The sequence below is a fragment of the Theobroma cacao genome, chromosome 5 (genome assembly GCF_053813885.1).
Source record: "Theobroma cacao isolate CCN51 chromosome 5, ASM5381388v1, whole genome shotgun sequence".
Taxonomy (NCBI): Eukaryota; Viridiplantae; Streptophyta; class Magnoliopsida; order Malvales; family Malvaceae; genus Theobroma; species Theobroma cacao.
Window position 1 is genome coordinate 10670750 of NC_142643.1, and position 20288 is coordinate 10691037.

Consider the following 20288-nt stretch of genomic DNA (forward strand, 5'->3'; position numbering starts at 1 on the left):
GTACCGCACCTATTTCTATCCCTCCATATAGAATGGCTCCGACAGAGTTGAAGGAGTTGAAAGTACAATTGCAAGAGTTGGTGGACAAGGGTTTTATACGCCCTAGTATATCTCCGTGGGGAGCACCGATTTTATTTGTGAAAAAGAAAGACGGTACACTTCGGTTATGTATCGATTACCGACAGCTTAACGGAATGACCATTAAGAACAAGTATCCGTTACCGAGGATTGATGATCTTTTCGATCAATTACAGGGAGCTACAGTGTTTTCCAAGGTTGATCTAAGGTCTGGGTATCATCAGTTGAGGATTAAAGAACAGGATGTACCCAAGACAGCGTTCAGGACTTGGTACGGTCATTATGAGTTCTTGGTCATGCCTTTTGGGTTAACTAACGCACCGGCAGCTTTTATGGATCTCATGAATAGGGTGTTCCACCCTTACTTGGACAAGTTTGTTATTGTGTTCATTGATGACATATTGGTTTACTCGAGAGATAATGATTAGCACGCTGCCCACTTGCGTATAGTATTACAAACTTTGAGGGAAAGACAATTTTATGCAAAGTTTTCGAAGTGTGAGTTTTGGTTACAGGAAGTGGTATTCTTGGGACACGTAGTATCGAGAACTGGAATATATGTTGATCCTAAGAAAGTAGAGGCAATTTTACAATGGGAGCAACCTAAGACAGTGACGGTGTCACGACCCGGAACTCCCCATCGAGCTCGTGACAACCGCCGCGAAGCCTCGACAAACATTCTTCACCCCGAATGTCGATCGAAACCTCACAAGGCTCTCGTATCAGCTTTCGCACTTCCCCGGTGAGCAATAGTTATCAAATAATCAAAATACGAAGGATTACAAATCATTTCCAAATTATAACATAACATATTGTTTTTTTTTTGCTCACAGGGGCATTTTCGTCATTTTTATCGAAAACCTCGAAACTTGCTAAAAATGTAGTAGGTAAGCCGAAAATATATATTTAATGATTAAAAAAAATTAAGTATCTAAAACGTTCATTTGAAGTGAAAATTTGACCATTTGAATATGATAAAAATATTCAATAAAATAAACTATTTTCTTGTAAAATAATTTTCATAAAACTATCGGTACATAATTCTTATAGCGTAAAAGATAATTATATTCATATATACTATAAAGCAAATAGCCAAAGCATAAAATTTCTTTTACAATGACACGTGGGCCCATATCTATCCAAAATGCATCGGAAGCTGGAAACCTACAGCTTTTACCGATTCGAGTCCAAATGAAGGTCCTTGTTCAAGTCAGCTAACTACGAAATTCCCTGAGCCTGAAATTTGAGGAAATGAGGGTGGTGAGATTATAAAATCCCAGCGAGTAAACAGACACCATCTAAACTATCTAAAGTCGAGTAAATGGAGACAATTAAAATAAATCATCATACTGTAATTTCATTACCATTCAACTCATTTCAACCAAATAAAATCAATCCATAAAAATCGAGTAATCAACTTGGCTTATGAATTTCTTAAAACTTTGGCTCGTGCCAAAACTCATACTCGGTGATACCTTACGCAGGGCATCTAACCGAGTCCGCCAAGGCTGTTAAAATTTTGTGTACACTTAAAATATATTTTTGTTTGAAAAAATTACAGCCGTTCCTTGGCGTTGGCTGAGTTCCCTTTCACGTGGTGGTTTGGCGTGAAGTGAACCCTAAGCTATACCCCAGGAGATACCCTACGCGCCTCTCCGTTCGAGGTAATAATATAATGGAGTTTACCATGCCCCTCTAATAGGCTGGTCCACGGAACCCCCTCTGTAGTAAATAATTAATATATAATCCACCAATCAATAAAATTCATTCTAGCATGTCATGGTAATTTATCACAACCTAGCCTCTCAAGGCTGAATACACAGTATAAATAATTGTAACACCAAAATCAGTTTAGCCATTCATGCTCATTTATTGTCATAAGCCATTCAATTCAAAACCATAAATTTGCAACACAAACTAGCAGTCTCCAATTACTCTATTTTCAAAACCAATATTCGATTTTTCAGAAAATTTATAAAATCATTTTATAAAATCACAATTTCCCTTAAAACATAACAATTTACCATTTAAACCCATTTTTCATAAAATCACATAGTTGTATAAAACTACTCTAGATAATTAAGACGATAATAAGTTTACTCACAATGTCTAGAATGCAGACTTTCGAAGCACTCTGTCTACTGGTCCTCAGATGTAATTTTCTTGCCTTTATTAGAGGACTCACCACCTTGACACAGTACAAAATCGAGAATTCACTAAGTTGGTACTAAATCAAAATTAAACTAATTTGGACTACCAATGCATGATATGGAATGCAAAAATGCACTGGTAACTATCTAAATCCGGTATTAGCCTAATTCGTCTTATCACCCGATTAAATTCCTAACGGGTTCGTTTAAACTCCAATTTAATTCTTTTCAGTTTCTATACCTCAATTGCACCCAAATTAACTTAATGTCCCTCAGTGTGATGCAATTTATCAGTCCCAATAGCAAATTACGAAAATACCCCTAGTGGGTAAAAATTCGTATTTTTGCTCCGAAAATTCCCATTATTTTTCTAGGCTCATAATTCATTATTCCTTAACCAATTCTCCTAGAATAAAATCAAACTCATCCTCACTCACTACATGGTAAATTCAGCCATTAATGGTTGGGGGAGAAAATAAATTCTTTTCTTGTTGTTTTGTTTCTAAATATGCTAAACTAACTAAAAACACTAACATAAATTAAAATCAAATAAATCCAACAACTTTCTCTCTCCTAACCCATTTTTTCAGAATTGAATTCATCATGAAAACATGTAATTTAATCATGGAAAATAAAGAGAAATGCTTGGGAATAAGAAAACTCAAGCTTAATAGAAAAAATCTCACCTTTTTCACTTAATTTCTTTGAAAATTCACACTTTTTCTTTGATTTTCTCTCTCTAGGGTTTTGTTTTCTCCTTTCTCTCTCTTGTTTCTTGCTTGGCCGAATGTTGAAGAAGAAGAATGGGTGGGCTGATTTTTTTTATGCATTTTTATTGTTTAATGAAATAATATTATTTTATTCATATTTTAAATATTTTATTAATTCATTTCTTTTTTCTAGCCATCCACTTGTCCTATTTTCTTTCACCATGCATTCCCTTTGACTTATCCAAGTCTTAAGTGATATTTCCAGATTTTTCCAAAGTTTTGGTGGAGCAAATTTTTCAAAATTACACTTTTGCCCCTGAACTTTTCAAAAATTACATTTTTACCCCAAAAATTGAAAATTTTCCATAATGCATAATTTTCACTCCTCATACTCATTTCACACTCCAAATAATTAAATTTGATCAAAATCCTTTCAAAAAATTAAATTTTCGATTCCGAATGGTAAAATTACCATTTTACCCTTTTACTCCAAATTATACCGAAATTAAAATTTTTCACTTCTAAACCTCAAATCTTACTCCAATAAGTCAAATGGGGCCAAAAATCTTTTCTAAAAATTACCATTTTGTCCTCAGGTGGCAAATGACCATTTTACCCCTGGATAGCGAAAATTTCGATTGGACTCCAAATTGATCCTCGAACTCCGAATCACCATATTAAACCATTATGGGACTTTAAAATTCTTAATTTCATCGTGAATTCTATATTTGATCTAGTTCGAGGCTTAAATCAACTTTGTTGTACGTCTAGGTACAATATCGACTTTTGTAATTAATTTAATTTTTTTTTTGGGACTCTCCTAGTATGCAAACATGCTATCCATCACATGTATGTCATGATAAATATTTTTATAGAGTCGGGCTTGTCATCTTCTCCCCCACTTGGATCAACCATATGATCTTTCTTCTTGATTGATTTCGACATCCGGCTAAATATTAATATTTTAAAAATTTTATCTTGTCTCCTTGGTACCTGAAATACCTTATTATGCCTCACTTGACTTCTGAATCGCCTTGTATCTCACAAATTCTCCTCTGATAAAATTATTATTATTTTATTATTATTTTCTCACTTGCGAAATATTTTATCCTAAACTACTACTTTCGTCTTTTATCACTTCTAAACATTTTAATTGACTTCAATTTGTATTCGATCAACTTTATTTATCACCATATCAAAGTATGGGGTATTTCAATCTCCCCCACTTAAATAGAATTCGTTCTCGAATTCCCATCGATGTTGCGTTATCAATATCTTTCTATGATCCTACTCCTTGTTCCTTCTATAGGGACATTTAATTTATTTACCTCGTTCACCTTCAGTTCAATTAAATGCTTTATTTATGGCAATTATCATCCTTTGGAACCGGATCAGTAATACTTTTCACAACCATGATCTCTATATCTAGACACTAAGCATGCCTTTATCACCATTATTAAATTTGAACCATAACTTCACCTCAATTATACTGATTTTGATCACATATCATACTTACTTATGTATACCTAATCATCGTTTTATTAATTTGCTCCATACCAAATTTCTCAACCTTGATTCATCCATCTTATACTGGTCTATACCCTTCCTTTATTAGAGTTCCATTAAGAACTTAAACAATCCAAGGTTTACCTTCAAAGTCATTCATAACTTTAATCGTTCATTACATGTTCCTTAACACTTTAGCTCACTGACCTCTCTGGACACTATTTCAAAATCTCCCAATTACTGATAACCATTCTTCACTTTAGTTAATAAAATTATCAATTTCATATATACATAGATACATGCATTTTCAAATGTCAACATCTCTCTTTATATATAGGAATCCATGTGTTCACATGCCTTGGACTACATTCCCCCTTTATTCATCCGTATCCCAATCCTAGTTTCAATATAATAATTCTTATAGTGCATGTCAACCTTCTTATTATACTTGTGTATAACTTCATATCATTCATATCATTTCCAACCATATGTTTGAGTTTCCTTATACTATATATCATTCATCACAATGTCATCTCCATTGAATTATAATCCATTATGCGTGTATGCTTTATAATCCTATTGATGCCTCAAAGATTTATCTCAACTTGATCATTGCATCTCATGCAATACCACAATTCCTAAGAGTCATCCTTTTGTCCATAATCATCTTTCATGCCTCTATATTACCTTGTATCTTTCTTGCATTACGATATTGATTTGTCACTTAAGACTCGAACCCATTTGAATCATGTATGCCTTAAGCATTTTCGAATTCCAATTTCCATAATATATTAGGAAAGTTTCATTATCTGACTTCATTTTCAAGGTCAACTTCTATCATCCTTTGTTCCACTCCTTCATATGAACATAACATCATTCTTCCTTAACTAATTTATAATTTGTACTTGAAATTGTAAAACTTAAAACTAGATTCTTCTCAAGTATTTTTCAATACTAATATTAATATCACTCTCAGCTTACAACTTCCTTTTTATAATCACATAACTTAGTGCTTGCTTTAACGAGATCCAGAGCAAAACTTCTCTTGAGTATTTCCTTGGGAATATCTATCTTAAACTTATGTCTCACAGCATGTGATCCCTTAACTTGTGATTTAGCCGTTAGGCTTCTCAGCAAGTTTTAAAAATTTTACGTTTCATACTTGTTGTGTATGATTAGAATCTCTTCTCAAAGATGTTTATGTATTCCTAAAACACTTACTCTTAAAGATATATAAATACGTACTCATCCATTCAATCCCTAACTCATCTTCATAGGTTTCTAGGGTGTCACACAATTAGCCTCATGTTGTTTCTAACTCTTGTCATTTTACTGTATCAAAACAGATATTACAAATTCTCGTAATGATATTCTATATAAACTGATTTCCTATACCAGTCTCGTAATTCTTCCTTCACACTTTCATTATTTGGTATCTCATCTCAATATAGTCATCTCAAGAATCTTTCAAATTTTTTTCTTTTAATTATATGCCTATATACAAGGCAATAAAGAAGTTTTTCAATTCATTTGGGTAAACATTCTCCAAAATATTTAAGACTCCTAGATAACAAAACACAATGACCAACAACCAAAATTCAATTTGTAAGCTCATTATCGTGTCACTCTCATCTTACTCATGCATCATAGGCGTGAGGTATTTGAAGTAGTATAGCGTTGAACAGTCAATGCTGAAGTATTGTAGCTATAAAAATTTTCTCATCAAAGCTATTTGTTTGCATTCAAAGTCACCACATCAATCATTCTCAACCAGTGGTTTCCCTTTTAGATATATATCATGAGTTCCATAAGTATAGGTACCTTCTATTTTCTTGTCATACACACTAAGCCAGATTAATACTTTCATCTCATGTCATCTTTTGACGTTTATCAACATTCATAAAATTCCACCTCAAAACATCCTTTCCATACAGTGTAATAAATTCATGATACATATACCACTCCACACATAAGTTGCTTACTATCTACAACTTTCCTCAAATTTATTGTCATCCTTATCCCATTTATCTTCTTTGTCTTATACTCCAATAATCTTATTGACTTTCGGTATAATTAACTACGAAAACAGCTCAGCTTCCTCCTTATTTTATTCTCACAATCCTTACTGAATCAAAATTTTATATTCCCCATATTCCATAATTTAACTTCATTGGGTTATATTTGTGCCCGACTATTACCTCATAGTGTCATAACATCACTGAATAATCCCCTTCATGCTTAAATTACAATCATTAACTTAATCACATTATCCATTCCGAATGTCATTTATAACCTTATTGCTTCCTTCTATAACCTTCCTCAATAATTATATTACCAATTTATCCCTATCATACTAAAGATTCCCATATACTTTCAGTTACTTAAACAACCATTTTATAATACATTCTAGTCCTATACTTTAAAAGCCAAACTATTTTTACTTCCTTGTATAGATAATTATTATCTCTTTTACACAACATCTACTTAGAGTTAAGGTAGTTTAAAATCCTATGAAAATATTACATGTCTTTGGGATCATCATCTTAATCTGATATTATCGGAAGATTCTACTCCGAGTCCTCCTAAAGATCCTCTTCTGGGTTTTCCTCATCCTGAGATTTTTTTCTTTGCTCCTTAATCCAGGCTTGTTGTATTCTCCTATATTCTTCATCACTCACCGGTGTAGCATTTCTTCCACAACCAGGAGGAAAATGTCGTACACCTGACACTTTTCTAAGGGGTTTACTCGCCACTGTTACTTTCTCCTTATCCTTTTCTGGTTGTCCCCTTACATTTCTCCCACAGCCTGGTGAAAAAGTGTCGGACTACTGTCACGCTCTTCCTAGAACGAATACCTCCTTCGGCTATCCTTAATTTCCCCCTTTCTTTAACATGTTCCTTAGATTCTCTCAAAAGGGAACCTCTCATGCTTACATTAATATTATTACTATCTGCACTTTTTGGACAACTCGGTTCGGTCTGCTATCGGCTCCTAGCAGTAGAATCTAGCGATCCCTCGCTAATACTATGAGAGGTATCGGGACTACCACCTCTTCTAGACATGGTGTGTATATCACCAGTGTACCTCAAAACCTATATGCAATCAAATAGTAATTATTTAATTATTTATGCATCTCAAAAGTAGGCAGATTTCTATATGTAGATGCATACATTCTATTCAATCTAACCTAACATAACTTATCTTAACTTAATTGGACTTGGGGCCACGCAGTGTCAATGTGAATTTCTTAAAACAACCTTAAAATCAAAAACTTTAAAATCCAAAGCTTTAAAACCAAAATCTTTGATCTTTAAACCATGCTCTGATACCAATCTAAATTGTCACGACCCGGAACTCCCCATCGAGCCCGTGACAACCGCCGCGAAGCCTCGACAAACATTCTTCACCCCGAATGTCGATCGAAACCTCACAAGGCTCTCGTATCAGCTTTCGCACTTCCTCGATGAGCAATAGTTATCAAATAATCAAAATACAAAGGATTACAAATCATTTCCAAATTATAACATAACATATTGTTTTTTTTTTTTTTTGCTCACAGGGGCATTTTCGTCATTTTCATCGAAAACCTCGAAACTTGCTAAAAATGTAGTAGGTAAGCCGAAAATATATATTTAATGATTAAAAAAAATTAAGTATCTAAAACGTTCATTTGAAGTGAAAATTTGACCATTTGAATATGATAAAAATATTCAATAAAATAAACTATTTTCTTGTAAAATAATTTTCATAAAACTATCGGTACATAATTCTTATAGCGTAAAAGATAATTATATTCATATATACTATAAAGCAAATAACCAAAGCATAAAATTTCTTTTACAATGACACGTGGGCCCATATCTATCCAAAATGCATCGGAAGCTGGAAACCTATAGCTTTTACCGATTCGAGTCCAAATGAAGGTCCTTGTTCAAGTCAGCTAACTACGAAATTCCCTGAGCCTGAAATGTGAGGAAATGAGGGTGGTGAGATTATAAAATCCCAGCGAGTAAACAGATACCATCTAAACTATCTAAAGTCGAGTAAATGGAGACAATTAAAATAAATCATCATACTGTAATTTCATTACCATTCAACTCATTTCAACCAAATAAAATCAATCCATAAAAATCGAGTAATCAACTTGGCTTATGAATTTCTTAAAACTTTGGCTCGTGCCAAAACTCATACTCGGTGATACCTTGCGCAGGGCATCTAACCGAGTCCGCCAAGGCTGTTAAAATTTTGTGTACACTTAAAATATATTTTTGTTTGAAAAAAATACAGCCGTTCCTTGGCGTTGGCTGAGTTCCCCTTCACGTGGTGGTTTGGCGTGAAGTGAACCCTAAGCTATACCCCAGGAGATACCCTACGCGCCTCTCCGTTCGAGGTAATAATATAATGGAGTTTACCGTGCCCCTCTAATAGGCTGGTCCACGAAACCCCCTCTGCAGTAAATAATTAATATATAATCCACCAATCAATAAAATTCATTCTAGCATGTCATGGCAATTTATCACAACCTAGCCTCTCAAGGCTGAATACACAGTATAAATAATTGTAACACCAAAATCAGTTTAGCCATTCATGCTCATTTATTGTCATAAGCCATTCAATTCAAAACCATAAATTTGCAACACAAACTAGCAGTCTCCAATTACTCTATTTTCAAAACCAATATTCGATTTTTCAGAAAATTTATAAAATCATTTTATAAAATCACAATTTCCCTTAAAACATAACAATTTACCATTTAAACCCATTTTTCATAAAATCACATAGTTGTATAAAACTACTCTAGATAATTAAGACGATAATAAGTTTACTCACAATGTCTAGAATGCAGACTTTCGAAGCACTCTGTCTACTGGTCCTCGGATGTAATTTTCTTGCCTTTATTGGAGGACTCACCACCTTGACACAGTACAAAATCGAGAATTCACTAAGTTGGTACTAAATCAAAATTAAACTAATTTGGACTACCAATGCATGATATGGAATGCAAAAATGCACTGGTAACTATCTAAATCCGGTATTAGCCTAATTCGTCTTATCACCCGATTAAATTCCTAACGGGTTCGTTTAAACTCCAATTTAATTCTTTTCAGTTTCTATACCTCAATTGCACCCAAATTAACTTAATGTCCCTCAGTGTGATGCAATTTATCAGTCCCAATAGCAAATTACGAAAATACCCCTAGTGGGTAAAAATTCGTATTTTTGCTCCGAAAATTCTCATTATTTTTCTAGGCTCATAATTCATTATTCCTTAACCAATTCTCCTAGAATAAAATCAAACTCATCCTCACTCACTACATGGTAAATTCAGCCATTAATGGTTGGGGGAGAAAATAAATTCTTTTCTTGTTGTTTTGTTTCTAAATATGCTAAACTAACTAAAAACACTAACATAAATTAAAATCAAATAAATCCAACAACTTTCTCTCTCCTAACCCATTTTTTCAGAATTGAATTCATCATGAAAACATGTAATTTAATCATGGAAAATAAAGAGAAATGCTTGGGAATAAGAAAACTCAAGCTTAATAGAAAAAATCTCACCTTTTTCACTTAATTTCTTTGAAAATTCACACTTTTTCTTTGATTTTCTCTCTCTAGGGTTTTGTTTTCTCCTTTCTCTCTCTTGTTTCTTGCTTGGCCGAATGTTGAAGAAGAAGAATGGGTGGGCTGATTTTTTTTTATGCATTTTTATTGTTTAATGAAATAATATTATTTTATTCATATTTTAAATATTTTATTAATTCATTTCTTTTTTCTAGCCATCCACTTGTCCTATTTTCTTTCACCATGCATTCCCTTTGACTTATCCAAGTCTTAAGTGATATTTCCAGATTTTTCCAAAGTTTTGGTGGAGCAAATTTTTCAAAATTATACTTTTGCCCCTGAACTTTTCAAAAATTACATTTTTACCCCAAAAATTGAAAATTTTCCATAATGCATAATTTTCACTCCTCATACTCATTTCACACTCCAAATAATTAAATTTGATCAAAATCCTTTCAAAAAATTAAATTTTCGATTTCGAATGGTAAAATTACCATTTTACCCTTTTACTCCAAATTATACCGAAATTAAAATTTTTCACTTCTAAACCTCAAATCTTACTCCAATAAGTCAAATGGGGCCAAAAATCTTTTCTAAAAATTACCATTTTGTCCTCAGGTGGCAAATGACCATTTTGCCCCTGGATAGCGAAAATTTCGATTGGACTCCAAATTGATCCTCGAACTCCGAATCACCATATTAAACCATTATGGGACTTTAAAATTCTTAATTTCATCGTGAATTCTATATTTGATCTAGTTCGAGGCTTAAATCAACTTTGTTGTACGTCTAGGTACAATATCGACTTTTGTAATTAATTTAATTTTTTTTTTTGGGACTCTCCTAGTATGCAAACATGCTATCCATCACATGTATGTCATGATAAATATTTTTATAGAGTCGGGCTTGTCATCTTCTCCCCCACTTGGATCAACCATATGATCTTTCTTCTTGATTGGTTTCGACATCCGGCTAAATATTAATATTTTAAAAATTTTATCTTGTCTCCTTGGTACCTGAAATACCTTATTATGCCTCACTTGACTTCTGAATCGCCTTTTATCTCACAAATTCTCCTCTGATAAAATTATTATTATTTTATTATTATTTTCTCACTTGCGAAATATTTTATCCTAAACTACTACTTTCGTCTTTTATCACTTCTAAACATTTTAATTGACTTCAATTTGTATTCGATCAACTTTATTTATCACCATATCAAAGTATGGGGTATTGCAGACGGAGATTCGTAGTTTCCTTGGATTAGCCGGTTATTATCGGAGGTTTGTTCAGGGGTTTTCCTTAATAGCAGCTCCTTTGACCCGTCTAACTCGTAAGGGAGTTAAGTTTGTGTGGGATGATGTTTGTGAGAATCGATTTCAGGAGCTAAAGAACTGGTTAACCTCCGCTCCCGTTTTAACACTTCCTGTTAATGGTAAGGGATTTGTAGTATATAGTGATGCTTCAAAGTTGGGGTTGGGGTGTGTATTGATGCAGGATGAAAAAGTTGTGGCTTATGCTTCTAGACAACTAAAGAGGCATGAAGCAAATTACCCTACCCATGATTTAGAGTTAGCAGCAGTGGTGTTTGCTTTAAAAATCTGGAGGCATTACTTGTATGGTGAGCATTGTCGGATATTTACGGATCACAAGAGTTTGAAATATTTGCTCACCCAAAAGGAGCTTAATTTGAGGCAAAGGCGATGGTTGAAGTGGATAAAAGATTATGACTTGGTGATAGACTATCATCCGGGAAAGGCGAACGTTGTAGCTGATGCCTTAAGTCGTAAGTCTTCATCGTCTTTAGCAACACTTCAGAGTTGTTATTTTCCAGCATTAATAGAGATGAAATCTCTTGGGGTCCAGTTGAGAAATGGTGAGGATGGATCCTTATTGGCAAACTTCATTGTGCGACCTTCGTTACTTAATCAGATCAAGGACATTCAGAGGTCTGATGATGAGTTAAGAAAAGAAATTCAAAAACTGACCGATGGGGGAGTCAGTGAGTTCAGATTTGGAGAGGATAACGTCTTGATGTTTAGAGATCGAGTTTGTGTTCCTGAGGAAAACCAGTTAAGACAGGCGATCATGGAAGAAGCCCATTCATCTGCCTATGCATTACATCCCGGAAGCACCAAGATGTATAGGACTATCAGGGAGAATTATTGGTAGCCGGGTATGAAGCGAGACGTAGCAGAATTCGTAGCAAAGTGTCTCGTATGTCAGCAAGTTAAGGCGGAGCATCAGAGGCCAGCAGGTACACTTCAGTCTTTACCTGTTCCCGAGTGGAAATGGGAGCATGTAACTATGGATTTTGTTTTGGGATTACCGCGGACACAGAGGGGAAAGGATGCGATCTGGGTGATCGTAGATCGGTTGACTAAGTTCGCTCACTTTTTAGCTGTCCATAGTACATACTTTATTGAGAAGCTGGCTCAGCTCTATATAGATGAGATTGTGAGGCTACATGGAGTTCCCGTTTCTATAGTGTCAGACCGAGATCCTCGATTCACTTCTCGATTCTGGCCGAAATTTCAAGAAGCTCTCGGAACCAAATTGAAATTTAGCACTACTTTTCACCCACAGACGGATGGTCAGTCAGAGAGGACTATCCAGACCTTGGAGGATATGTTACGGGCTTGTGTCATTGACTTTATTGGGAGTTGGGACAGACATTTGCCATTGGTGGAATTTGCTTACAACAATAGCTTTCAGTCTAGCATTGGTATGGCACCATACGAAGCTTTATATGGAAGGAAATGTCGTACTCCACTTTGTTGGGATGAAGTGGGTGAAAGAAAGTTAGTGAGTGTGGAATTGATCGAGCTAACTAATGACAAGATCAAGGTTATACGAGAGAGGCTAAAGGTAGCCCAGGATAGGCAGAAGAGCTATGCAGATAAACGAAGAAAAGACTTGGAGTTTGAGATCGATGATAAAGTTTTTCTTAAAGTTTCTCCTTGGAAAGGTAATAATTTGAATACTTTGAAGTATTAAATCTTATTGATTATATTATCATTATAAATTATGGTGTTTTATTGGATAATGAAAGGTGTGATTCGATTTGCGAGGAGGGGAAAGCTCAACCTGAGATATATTGGACCCTTTCATATCATTGAAAGGATTGGGCCAGTGGCTTACAGACTTGAATTACCCCCGGAGCTAGATCGAATCCATAATGTCTTCCACGTCTCGATGTTGAAAAAGTATGTTCCCGATCCTTCCCACATTCTAGAGACACCACCGATTGAACTGCATGAAGATTTGAAATTCGAGGTGCAGCCGGTACGTATTCTAGATCGAAAGGATCGAGTGCTGAGGAACAAGAGCATTCCAATGGTGAAAGTATTGTGGAAGAGTGCTCGAATGGAGGAAATGACGTGGGAAGTAGAGCATCAGATGAGGAACCAATACCCGCATCTATTTGTCGAATCTGGTAAGTGAAATTTTGAGGTCAAAATTTTATTTTAAGGGGGGTAGAATTGTAAAACCCGACCCTATAAATACATGTCATGACATACATGCACTGAGTAGTATGTTATTATGCTAGGAAAAGCACCTAAGAATAGACGAAACTCGGTATTGTACCTAATGGTACACTTGAGTTGATTTAACCTCGAACTAGTTCAAATAGGAATTGTAGGATGAAATTTAATATTTTATAGTCCAGCAATGACTAAAAATGATTGTTCGGAGTTCGATGGTTCATTTGAGGTAAAATTAGAAATTTTGATATTCAAGGGTAAAATCGTCATTTTGCCACCTAAGATAATAATTTGATCATGGAGTGAAATTTTTGATGAAGATTAACTATTTGGAGTATAATTTAATGATAGGAAGTGAAAAAGTTTAATTCTGGTGATTTTTGGAGTGTAGGGGAAAAATCGTAATGTTGCCACCCATGGACAAAATTTGAGATTTTGAGAGAATTTAGATCAAATTTGACAAATTGGAGAATGGTATGAGTATAAGGGATGAAAAATATGTCTATGGGCAATTTTTCAATTTTTGGGGCAAAAATGTAATTTTTGACTTTTACGGGGGTAAAAGTGTAAATTTAAAAAATTACTCCACCGAAACTTTGGATGAGTCTGAGAATTTTATCTAAGCTATGAATATATGAGACAAGTGTATGGTGAAAATTTGGAAACAAATGGATGAAATTTTAAAAATGGGCCAATGGGAAAGTGACATGTGGCATTTTTTTAATGATATAATATTATTTTAATGAAAAGTCAGCCCATTTAAACCAAAATTTTAAGTGCTGGCCGGCCATAAGGAAGAACAAGAGAGGAAATAGAGAGGAAAGGAAGAAAAGAAGAAAAACCAAAGAGAAACAAGAAAATTCAAAGGGAAATTCGTGGTTTTCGATCATTTACGCGTCTAACGGTAAGATTTTTCGATTTTAGCTTGATTTCTACCTTTCCTATGCCTTTATTTCCATTTAGCATGCTTGAGGAGAGAGATCAAAAGGTGATATCAAGGGCTGGACAAAATTCTAGGGGAGAGAAATTGAAATTTTTAGGTTTTGATTTTTAGTTAAATTGATAGTTTTAATTAGTTAAATGTGTTTAGAAATTAAATTGGGCAAGAAATCATTGAATTTTCACAATACCCACTCTTGGCTGGATGCTTAATGCTGTACAATGATGATGAATTGATTTTATTCTAAGGAAAATGAAGAGAAAATGATGAAAAACGATTAAACGTGATAGAAAAACAAAGTAGAAAATTAACCGACTTAATGTCCCATTTTTGGCCGAATTTTCCAAGGAAGGGAGTGAGCTGATTTTGTTGTTTTTAGAAGGTTATTGGCTGATATTTAATGGTTAGAAATGTTGGAGAGAGAATAGGATGATTTAGAGCTAAAATGGAGCGCGTTAGCAATTTATCGAGCAAAGTGCCAAAAATAGGTTAATACCGCGTTTAAGCCGTTTTAGGCTATTGCATTTCATACCATGCATTAGTATAGGATTTAAGTTAATTATATAGTGATTTAGCATCAATGTGATGAATTGTGTAAATTTTTGTAATGTGTCTAGGAGGAGAGCCTTCTGGAAAAGGCAAAGATGTCGTACCCGACGAGTAGTGATCGGGGCGCTTAGAAAGCTTTTAGTTTGTACAAACGGTGAGTAAACTTATTATTATTGTAAATTATCTAGAGTTTATTTTTAAATGCCCTTTATGTATTTTATGAAATGAAAACGAGATTAAAACGGGATTTTTGATGTTTTAGGAATAAATGTGACAAATAAAATTATATTGTGTTGATTATGAAATTGAGTAATTGGAGGCTGCAAATTTACTTGAAAAATATATATTTTCCTAAGAATGGCTTATGAGAAATGAGTATATGTGGCTATATTTTGTGAGTGCATTGGGAAATTTATGTAAGTTGTTTTTACTATGCAGGCTGGATAAATAAATAAAAGCCACGTTATACTGTCGAAATTTTATTAAGATTGGTGGGTTAGTCACTGCAGTGACGAGTTTCCGTGGATTGCCTATTAGAGGGGCACGATAAACCCAGTTATATAGTTACTCCGGTTGTAGAGGCGAGGAGGGTAACTCCCGGGGTAGTATTAGAGCTCACTTCAAGTCGAACACCCACGTGAATGTGTAACTCGGCCAACGCCAAGGAACGGCGGGTTTTAAAAATAAAAATGTATTTCACGTGTGAATATTTTAACACCCTTGGCTGACTCGATTAGATGCCTCGGCCAAGGTATCCCCGAGGATTAGTTTTGGCTTGAGCCTTGTTTTAATAAAAGACATAAGCCTTAACAACTGTTTTGGTAAATTACAAATATTTTATGATTTAAGAAACAAATTGAAAACATTATGAAATGGGTTGAAATTTGTTGTTTAAACTTGCCTCCATTTTACTCGCCTTTAGATAGTTATGATAATGTCTGTTTACTCATTGGGATTTTATAATCTCACCACCCTCATTTCCACTAATTTCAGGTTCAGTATAGACTGTAGATAGCTGATCTCATCGAAGACTACCATTGGATCTGCATTTTCCAAACCGTAGGTTCACAGTCCTCTTTACTTTTGTTTATTTGGGGGCCCTCTTGTTATTGTAAATTAAATTAAATATTTTGGCTTACTGTATTTCAGTATGTATAAATTTATTTAGCTTTTACGCTATAAAATTTATTCACGTATAACTCTATAAATATTGTTTTATAAGAAAATAGAATATTTTCCTTAATATTTCTTTTATTTTCTTATTATATTCAAATAACCGTAATTTCGTTTTAAATGAAGATTTTAGACTTTTAAACTCATTTTGAATATGAATTATGTGTTTTGTACTTGTATATTATGTTTTAGCCAGTTTTGAAATTTTTGAGAAAAAAATGACCAAAATACCCCTGTGTGGCGAAAATTTTATTTTGATTGTTTTTGATCTAAAATAGTGTATATTCTCTAAAAACTCGATATTTAACAACGATTGCTCACAGGAAAAGAAAGAAACTGATATGTAAGCCTTGCGGGGTTCCGGTTGGCATTCCGGATAATGAGTGTCAATAAGGGACGTTGCGGCGATTGTCATGGGCCTGAGGGAGGTTCCGGGTTGTGACAAAAATAAATTCATACATGCAATAATTTACAAAGTTATAATGTACAATAATAATTACAATGACAAGTGACCCCTAAATACACCAAGTGTTAGTGATAATAACCTACTGTCTGTGATATAGAGGGGTCAACTAGAATCCTCGACAAAATCGGTATCTACAAGCTACCACAGGCCTGAAATATAGCAAAAATAAGCTAGAGAAATAATTTTCTCCCATTGAAACCCATTATGCCGAATTTTCTAGGGGGATATTGGCTGCTGATCTTGATGTTTATTTGAGGAATTATGATGAATAATGATGAATTATGAGCCTAGAAAAATAATAGGAATTTTTGGAGCAAAAATATGAATTTTTACCCACTAGGGGTATTTTTGTAATTTGCTCTCGAGACTGATAATTTGCACCATACTGAGGAACATTAAGTCAATTTGGGTGCAATTGAGGTATAGAAATTGAAAAAAATTAATTTGGAGTTTAAATGGATGCATATATCGATTTATCGGGTAAAAGATCAAAATAGGGTAACATCTCGTTTAGGCAAAATTTAGATATTTTGCACTTCATATTATGCATTAGTAGTATAAATTAGTTTATTTTGGTTTAGTACCAAAGTTGTAAACCTCTTAATTGTACAATTTGTCAAGGTGGCGAATCCTCTAGCAAGGGCAAAGAAATCGCACTCGAGGAGTAATAGTTGGAGTACCCGAATTTAGTTTTCAGAAACTGTGAGTAAACTTATTATCGTCTTAATTATCTAGAGTAGTTTTATACAATTGTGTGATTTTATGAAAATGAGTTTAAATGGTAAATTGCTATGTTTTAAAAGAAATTGTGATTTTATAAAATGATTTTATAAATTTTCTGAAAAATCGAATACTGGTTTTGAAAATAGAGTAATTGGAGACTGCTTGCTTGTGTTGCAAATTTATGGTTTTAAATTGAATGGTTTATGACAATAAATGAGCATGAATGGCTAAACTGATTTTGGTGTTAGAATTATTTGTATTGTGTATTTAGCCTTGAGAGGCTAGGTTGCGATAAATTGCCATGTCATGCAGAAAAAGATTTTATAAATCAGGTGGTAGATAAAAGATTAGCTACTGCAGTGGTGGGGGGTTCCGTGGGCCAGCCTATTAGAGGGTTACGGTAAACTCCTTTATATTCTCACCTCGATCGTAGAGGCGCGTAGGGTATCTCCTGAGGTGGGCTTTTTGAGTGCACTTCACGTGGACCACCGCGTGAGAGTGAGACTCAGCCAATGCCAAGGAACGACTATGTTTCAAAATAAAAATATGATTTATGCGAAATATGAATTTTTAACAGCCTTGGCGGACTCGGTTGGATACCCTTGGTCCAGGTGTCACAGAGTACAGGATTTGGCATGAGCCAAGTTTTGAGTAATTCACAAGCCATATTGATTATTTGGTTGAGATGAATATTCGTGATGTGAAAAATTTACTGAAGTTAATTATTTTTTAATTGTCTCCATTTACTCGCCTTTAGATAGTTTAGATGGTGTCTGTTTACTCACTGAGATTTTATAATCTCACCACCCTCAATTCTCCACATTTCAGGTTCGGGATAGCCGGTAGATAGCCGATTGCATCAAGAACTTCTGTTAGTATTGCATTGACAAAATTATAGGTTCACAGACTCGCATCTTATTGATTAGTTGGGGGCCCATGTGTCGTTGTAAAAGTAATTTTATACTTTAGTTATTTGATTTAAAATATGTATGAACATATTTAGCTTTTACACCATGTTTTTGGCGGGTTTCGGTATTATAGAAAAAAAATGACGAAAATGCCCTTGTGAGCCAAAAAATAATATTTTATTATTTTGATTTGGAAACGATTTATGATTTCTTGAAATGCAAGATTTAATAACTATCGCTCATCGAGGAGATGCGAAAGCCGATGCTAAGCCTTGCGGGGTTCCGATTGGCATTCAGGGTAATGAGTGCCTATCGGGACGTCGCGGCGATTTTCACGGGCTAGATGGGAGTTTCGGGTCGTGACAATTTATTTCTTAAACCATAAAATATTTGTAATTTACCAAAACAGTTGTTAAGGCTTTTGACTTTTATTAAAAACAAGGCTCAAGCCAAAACTAATCCTCGGGGATACCTTGATCGAGGCATCTAACCTAGTCCGCCAAGGTTGTTAAAATATTTACATGTGAAACACATTTTTATTTTTAAAACAAGTCGTTCCTTGGCATTGGCCGAGTTACACATTCACGTGGGGGTTCGACGTGAAGTGAGCTCTAACACCACCCCGAGAGTTACCTTCTTGGCCTCTACTACCGGAGTAACTATATAACCGGGTTTATCGTGCCCCTCTAATAGGCAGTCCACGGAAACCCGTCACTACAGTGACTAAACTCACCAATTTTAATAAAATTTCGACAGTATAACGTGACTTTTATTTATTTACCTAGCCTGCATAGTAAAAGACAGCTTACATAAATTTCCAATGCAATTATAACATATAGCCACATATACTCATATATCATAAGCCATTCATAGGAAAATATATATTTCAAAATAATTGGTAGCCTCCAATTACTCAATTTCATAATCAACACAATATATTTTTATTTGTCACATTTATTTCTAAAACATCAAAAATCTCATTTTAATCTCATTTTCATTTCATAAAATCCATGAAGAGCATTTAAAATAAACTCTAGATAATTTACAATAATAATAGTTTTACTCACCGTTTGTACAAACTAATTGCTTTTTAGGTGCTTCGATCACTGTTCGTCGGGTACGACTTCTTTGCCTTTACCGAAAGGCTCTCCTCCTAAACACATTGCAAAATTTACCCAATTCACGACATTGATGCTAAATCACTATATAATTGACTTAAATCCTACACTAATGCATGGTATGAAATGCAATAGCCTAAAATGGCTTAAACGCGGTATTAACCTATTTTTTGCACTTTACCCGTTAAATTGCTAACGCGCTCCATTTTAGCTCTAAATTGTCCCATTTTCTCTCCAACATTTCTAACCATTAAATATCAGCCAATAACCTTCTAAAATCACCAAAATCAGCTCACTGTCCTCCTTGGAAAATTCGATCAAAAATGGGACATTTACTCGGTTAATTTTCCACTTTATTTTTCTATCACATTTAACCATTTTTCATCATTTTCTCTTCATTTCTCTTAGAATAAAAATCAGTTCATCATCATTGTACATCAATGCATATTCGGCCAAGGGTGGGTATTGTGAGAATTTCATGTTTTCTTGCCCAATTTGATTTCTATACACATTTAACTAACTAAAACTACTAATTTAACTAAGAATCAAAACCTAAAATTTTCAAAATCTCTCCCCTTGAAATTCGGCCAGCCCTTGGTTTCACTTTTTGATCTCTCTCCTCAAGCATGCTATGTCACGACCCGAAACTCTCCATCGGGCTCGTGACAACCGTCGCGAGGCCTCGACAAACATTCTTCACCCCGAATGCCGATCGAAACCTCACAAGGCTCTCGTATCAGCTTTCGCACTTCCCCGATGAGCAATAATTATCAAATATCAAAATTCGAAGGATTACAAATCATTTCCAAATCAGAACATAACATATTATTTTTTGGCTCACAAGGGCATTTTCGTCATTTTTGTCAAAAATCTCAGACCTTGCTAAAAATGTAGTAGGTAAGCAGAAAATATATAT

General features: G+C 34.4%; 2 long non-coding RNA genes across 2 annotated transcripts; both read right to left on the bottom strand.

Annotated features, from left to right (window-relative positions):
- Positions 1-1195: 1195 nt before the first annotated feature.
- On the bottom strand, positions 1196-3192 carry LOC148762430 (uncharacterized). The gene is made up of 3 exons (XR_016026484.1): positions 2915-3192; positions 2183-2266; positions 1196-1314 (listed from the first exon to the last, which is right to left on the bottom strand). It is a non-coding gene; the product is annotated as an uncharacterized LOC148762430 (long non-coding RNA).
- A 5103-nt stretch (positions 3193-8295) lies between these two features.
- Positions 8296-10132, bottom strand: LOC148762431 (uncharacterized). The gene is made up of 3 exons (XR_016026468.1): positions 10008-10132; positions 9276-9359; positions 8296-8407 (listed from the first exon to the last, which is right to left on the bottom strand). It is a non-coding gene; the product is annotated as an uncharacterized LOC148762431 (long non-coding RNA).
- Between the last annotated feature and the right edge of the window lie 10156 nt (positions 10133-20288).